Here is a 7,463-nt window from a genome sequence, read left to right on the forward strand (position 1 = left end):
GACATGCCATCCAGCCGCTTCTGCTCCCTAGCTCCTACCAAAACACTGGAGACTTGGTGCAGCCCTAGGGGGACCGCAACTAGAAATCCAGCCCTTCTCCTTGCTATAGAAATGCTAAACAGACAGTGTGTAGCCCACATTCATGTTCAATTCCATATATAATGTGATTAAGTTGGTAAAAGTGTTACCATATCTGATGCTGCAATACCAGTTTTGCAGTACCTGCTTTTGCAGCATTTAGAAAGATTTGAGTCATTGGGTCTGTTCCACAAGAGAATCCAGTCTCCCCCATTACATAAATTATAAAAACAGTAGTTTGAGGGACCCTCTCTTCTCACTCCCAGAATCTGGGTTTTGAATATATATAGTACTTAGTAAAAAAAAAAATGTATTTTACCTGCATGTGTGAGGAAATCCCAGAAGGGTTGGAGATGCTGCCTACCAATGCAAGGAGCAGAGGGAGCTGTGACCAAGAGACAAAGGGGCAAATTCACTAAAGAGCAAAGCAAAGGCTCTGCCACACTTCATGCCACTTCGACAGGCGTAAATTCGTTACCACTACGCTAATTCACAAAAATGCGAAGTTGCGTCTCTGTAAGTGAACGCTGCCGAAGTTTCACTAGCGTTCATTCATCAGCGAGAGCATTTCATAGCGAACTTTCGCTATATTTCATTTCTGCCTAGTGAAACTTTGTTAGTACTCTTACACTTAGGCCAATTTGAATAGGGCGGGTACATATAGGTCATATAGACGTCTTTATTAGAGATGGTGCAAGACCTGAAGTGACCACTTATTATTAAAAATGTCCAATTATTAAAATGCCCTAGACATGAGCCCACCCTAAAACAAATGTGACAATCCTGCTTTAAAGGAGAAGGAAAGGCTAAAATTAAGTTGGCTTTATCAGAAAGGTCTATATAAATACACCAGTAAAACCTCAAAGTAATGCTGCTCTGAGTCCTCTGTCAAAAGAAACACTGCATTTCTTTCCTTCTATTGTGTACACATGGGCTTCTGTATCAGACTTCCTGTTTTCAGCATAAACCTCCAGGGCAAGGCTTGAGCATGCTCAGTTTGCTCCTCTCCCCCTCCCTCCTCCCATCCCTGCTGTAATCTAAGATCAGAGCTGTAAGTGAGCAGGGAGAGACTCAGGCAGGAAGTGATGTCACACAAAGCTTATATGGCAGCTTCTATCCTAAACAAACAGAGAGTGTCTAGAGCTGGTAACTCAGGTATGGTAAAGCATTCTACAGAATAAATATAGCATTCTAGCTTGCACTATTGTGGCTAATCTGTTGACAATAAACTGTCTTGGAGCTTTCCTTCTCCTTTAAAATATGAAAAAACTTTTTTAGAACTTTTCTGACTTTTCGGCATACAGGATATGATGTCGCTGACATAAGATTGAGGATGATGTAACTTCATCTTATCAGGTCGCCAGGTTTAAAGTGGTGAAGGAAACTCTGGCAAAATACTTATAGGGAGGGGTTCCTTTTCCTAGCAGAAGTATTAAATAACTCAGATAACTGATTCCAGTACAAACAAAGTCTAACAAAATAACTGCACATATTCTGCATCTATAGAGAGAATTTCCGATGATTTTAATAGAGTGAGCTCTAATACAACTTCTAGGCAAAAGGAGTAACTGTGGTCTGCTGTCTTCTGATTCCTGCTGGGAAAATGGCTTTAAAATACATAGGGGCAAATTCACTAACCCCCAGAAAAATCACCAGCGACGGCTTACCTCACAGCCCAACACTTCGCCATGCGTAGATTCGCCAGGACAACGCTAATTCACTAAAATCCAAAGTTGCGTCCAGGGCGCCGAACGCTGGCGAAGTTTCACTAGCGTTACTGTGCAAAGCGAAGCAAAGATGTGCTAGCGTTGGCTAATTTGCATACGGCAGGAAGTTAAAGTTGAATGGACATATATGTTGCAGCAAATACATTACACTACACAAGCCTGGGAAACCTTAATAAAATAAAATAGAGTTGTTTTATTGCCCTACACATGAGCCCAGTGTATAGTTTATGTGCCATATGTTAGGAAATGTAGGGGGAAGCCGGTTACCCCCTATCACCCTGAAAAAGGAAAAGACACCAGCGTTTTTTGGGATTTGGAAAATTTTTCAACTATTCTTTGAGGAACTCCTATCTACTCTATTGCACTTCGCCTGGTCTGAAGTGGCGAAGTCTGGCGCAAGAGGTAATGTTCAGTAAAATTTGCATCTTTGTGTAGTTATGTCCATTCGCCAGAGCACAAATTCACCAGGCGTTAGGAGGCAAAGTACCACTAGAGTCTATCTCCTTCGCTAGCGAATTTTCTCCCGCGTTAGTCACTTCGCCCTTTAGTAAATTTGCCCCATAGAGAGGAATAGTGAAGATAAACTTGATTATTTAACGGTACAGAATTTTTCACTTATTTGCCTGTGTTACTTTTATACTGTGTTAAATTTAATTGGGGTGTTCAAAATTAGCAACGGGTGGTCGATCCATTGACGTTGCTCTGGTCTTATATACTTTGTTAGCTGTTGACCCGTGATGTGAAATATTTGAAGTTTTGGCTGAAAGCAGAATAAAAAGACCCAGGAGAATAGCCTTTTTTTCTCTAGGATAGCAACAAAATGTACATTGTATGGTGGCGCATTTTAAGAATGACACTAAACAAGTACAATAAGGTCAAAGAGAAATGTTCTGATGTCCAATTTTGTAACGGAGGCTGATCGTTGTTTTCTCTATTTGACAGTCGTCAGTCACTCACGTGTGAGAAGCCCATAACTGAGAGGTTTTTAATGTGTTCCCCAAGGAGAATGAAATCATCCTGTGTGGTAGAATCTCTTTGCCTATTGTCATGCACGCATCCTGACACAACACATTCTTTTCATTTTTGCATTAGAGCACCGCTGCAGCCAGGGGACTCGTGGAATCCTCATCCATTGTCAGTCCAGTCCTGGGTAGCAAAGTGTCCATGCCTACTCTGCACAGTCGAGTATGATGTCTACCTTCAGTACAAAGGGCCTGCCCTTGATCTTGCACTTATAAGAGGTGGTTTGAAAGGCTGCACTGAAGGTAGCCATTTCTCATTTCTTATACCTCAATAGAGAGCAGGTATATTTGACTTATAGGGGCAAATTTACTAAAGGGCGAAGTGACTAACGCTGGTGAAGCCAGAGTGACGTCATTTCGGTACCTCGACGATTTACTAACGGGCGCAGGCATAACTTCGCTAGCGAAAAAGACTGACGCTGGCGCTCATTCGCACTCAATTGGCAGGCGAAGGTTGCGCTCTGGCAAAGGGATGTCACTGCGCAAATTCACTAAGATGCGGATTTCACTGAACGTTACCTCTTGCGCCAGACTTGCCTTCTCCACCTCAGACCAGGCGAAGTGCAATAGAGTAGATAGGACTTCCTCAAACTTTAGTTGGAAATTTTTCCCAAAACGCTGCCGTCTTTTCCTTTTTTTCAGGGTGATAGGCTGCAAAAAGAGCGTACAATTTTTTTGGGGTAACCGGCTTCCCCCCAACATTTCCTAACATATGGCACATAATCTATACACTGGGCTCATGTGTAGGGCATTATAACAACTCTATTTTCTTTTATTAAGCTTCCCTGGGCTTGTGTAAAGCCTGTGTGCTTCTTCTCAGGTGCACTAGTGCAGCACTAATGCAGTGTGTTGTGTATTAGACCTGGAGCCAGCAATAAAATTTAGGATAAAATATATTTGTCATGTGGGTCAGAAATCAATCAGAAACAAAAATAAAGGTATCTTGTTGTAGGGAGTCTATTCATATTCAGTAAAAATCTGAATAAAAACAAGAAATGGCATCTCTTTAGACTATGTGAATTCCATTATTTTCAATGGGATATAAAATGGTTCACAAAAAAATCCAGCCCCTTGGCCAATACACATTCATAGCAACATTTAAAGATATTTGTAAATATAATGGCTATCGAAAGCAGCATCAGTCCGTTTTTTTATATTGTCTACACTAGTGATGCGAGGGTTAACCTGAAACTCGTGGGACCTGCAGGTTTACCTGTGCCCCGGGCAAGTTCTGGTTGAAATTTGGGCAAGCATTGCGAGTATGGGTTGGGTGCAGGTTAGACTGGGGAAGTACACTCCTCTGCTCCTTAAGATTCTCTCTATTGGAACCAGAGGTATGCATAGAAGTAGCAAATGGAGCAAGAAGATACAGGTACAGGTGGTGTGCGGATCCTACAATGGCAACATTTTGAGGGTTAGGGTTGGGTGTGGGTTAAGCTTTTAGCGCATGCTAAGGGGCAGATTTACTAAACGCTGAAGTGACTAATGCTGGCGACGATTCACCAGCATTATCGCTTTCAGGCACTAAGATGCGGATTTTACTGAACGTTACCTCTATTGCCAGACTTGCCTTCGCCAGCTCAGACCTGGTGAAGTGCATTGGAGTGCATAGATCTTCCTCATTATTCTGTTACTTACATCATATCTTTAGTGGAAAAATGCTGACGTCTTTTCCTTTTTTCAGAGTGATAGCCTGCAAAAGTCCTTAAAAATTTTTTGAGGTAACCGGCGTTCCCCCATACATTTTCTAACACATGGGCTCATGTGTAGGGCATTATATTAACTCTATTTTCTTTATTAAGGTTCCGTGGACTTGTGTAATGTAATGTATTTGCCTCAACATATACGTCCATTCAACTTTATAATTTCCCGTTGTATGCAAATTAGCCTAAGCGAAGACCTCTAACAAAGTTGTGCTAAGCATAATTAAACACTAGCGCATCTTTGCTTTGATCACCGAAGTAACAATAGCGAAAATTGGGCAGCGTTCGTCGCCCTGGACGCAACTTCGCATTTTCATAAATTAGCGTTGTCTGAGCGTATTTTTGCCTGACGCAGTGTTGCGATGGCTTCGAAGCCGTCGCTGTCGAATTTTCGCCACTTAGTAAATTTACCCCTAAATGTTTCTGCGAACCACACCAATAGTCTGTGCTGCATTTTTTTTTAATTCTTTTTTTGTTCCTTGTTTCTGACTCATGAACCATTGTTACAGCCATCTTTGCATGCTGCTTTATACGTCTGTAATGAGCTGGCTTCTGCTTCTCTGAGAGGGATAAACTAATATGACTTTGAACTGTAACTACATTTACAAATAACTTTAAAACCACTGATACTTTTTAATGAATGTATATTGAAAAGTCGCTTAGCATGACATTTTCTTTGAAGTTTTGGTGCTTTGCATTCGGCCCGTGATAGTAACTCCCATGATGTGTATTGTCTGGCCCATTTAGTCAACTTTTTATTCCAAGATACTTATTACAAATATACAAGTGTGGTACATACTGTATGTGCATCTTTATACAGTTATTTGTTTAGGAAGTTTGATCTAAACGTTACCTTATTAAGAAAGAGTTCAATATATATATATATATATATATATATATATATATATATCTGTGTATATATAGATAGATAGATAGATAGATAGATAGATATACAAAAGAGCTTAAGCACACACTTACAAGAGCTTATACCTGGGTGCAAACCAGAAAAGTTTACATATAATGATTAAATGCTGATGCACACCAGGATTTTTTGTATAAAAATAGCTTACTTTATTTTATCGACGTTTCGGTCCACGTCTGGGACCTTTATCATCTTGATAATGGTCCCAGACGTGGACCAAAACGTTGATAAAATAAAGTACGCTATTTTTATACAAAAAACCCTGGTGTGCATCAGCATTTAATAATTATATATATATATATATATATATATATATATATATATATATATATATATATATATATATAAGTATATATATATATATATAGGTATATATACCTCACAGTGCCAATCACACTGCCAGTTTTACAACAGAAAATTACATATATAGGCATATTCTCATAGTACTATATTGCTGGAAAGACATTATCACTGCGTTTGCCACTGTAAAATATGTTCTTGTTTATTGCTCCTGATGGAAGCCTAGTCTGAAATATACAGTACACACAATAATACAAACCTTAATTAGGCCCCAAGAGAAGTTATACACTCAAGGGAAACTCTTTCAGCAGGAAAGGATCACTTGTGGTGGCAATCACATGATTTAGCTCTTTGGATTCCAAGCTGGGAAATGTGACATGAAAGCAACCTTTGGATGTTAGCCGAGACTATGAAAAGGAAACATAGAACATTTTCTATTAAATGATTGTGTAAATGAACTGGAATGCAGTAGTACCTTTACCTCCTGCAACTGCTGAACTGACATGTTTTATAGTAAATTATTTAAAGGAAACAATACAGTAAAAAATTGTGTTTGTAAAACTTAATTTTAAGGATGCACCGAATCCACTATTTTGGATTTGGCCAAACCCCAGAATCCTTCCTGAAAGATTCAGCCGAATACCGAACCGAATTCTAATTTGTATATGCAAATTAGGGGTGGGAAGGGGAAAACCTTTTTTACTTGCGTGTTTTGTGACAAAAAGTCACATTATTTCCCTCCTCGTCCCTAATTTGCATATGCTAATTAGGATTTGGTTCGGCCGGGCAGAAGGTTTAGGCCGAATCCTGCTGAAAAAGGCCGAATCCTGTCCGAATCCCGAACTGAATCCTGGAATCGGTGCATCCCTACTTCATTTCCACAGCTCCATTTTTTATTAGGGATGCACCGAATTCACAATTCAGTTTGGGAATCAGCCTTTTTCAGCAGGATTCGGATTCGGATTCAGCCAAATCCCTGTGCCTCGCCGAACAGTATCTGAATTCTAATTTGTGTATGCAAATTAGGGGCATGAAGGGAAATCACATGACTTTTCATCACAAAACAAGGAATAAAAATGTTTCCACTTTTTCCTTTCCTGCCCCTAATTTGTATATGCAAATTACAATTCGGATTCCATATTCTGCCAAATCTTTCATGAAGGATTCAGGGATTCAGCCAAATCCCAAATAGTGGATTCGGTGCATCCCTATTTTTTATACAGCAAAATACATTTCTGAAATACAGTAAATGACAAACATTGCAGTAATATGCACAGTCACATAAATCAGTCATGTATTTATGTATACAGTCCCAACAAGTTACATCGAGATTTACATTGATGTATACATAAATATACGTAGTATAAAAGTATCAAAAGAGGTAGTTTTCAAAGAGGAAAAGTTGAAATCGCCGGAGGGTATTAAATGATCAAATGTTAGACAACCACCCTCCCCTGTGGCTATTATTTGTTTCCCTGATCCCTAAGGCTGGTGCTCTTGGTCACTAAAAACTGCCCCAGCATGGATATTTCTTTCACTTTATCTTCAATGGCCCTGGGCCAGCAGATGTGCAGCACAAGTGCATCTGCTCCAAACTGGAGAGGCTCCAAATAAAAAGCTAAACTTTTCAGAAAACCACAAAAAAAGAGGGCAGTTGCAGATTGTTTCAGAATATTACTGTTTATTACATCATACTAAATAGTTGATTCAA

The sequence above is a fragment of the Xenopus laevis genome, chromosome 1S, assembly GCF_017654675.1.
Source record: "Xenopus laevis strain J_2021 chromosome 1S, Xenopus_laevis_v10.1, whole genome shotgun sequence".
Classification (NCBI taxonomy): domain Eukaryota; kingdom Metazoa; phylum Chordata; class Amphibia; order Anura; family Pipidae; genus Xenopus; species Xenopus laevis.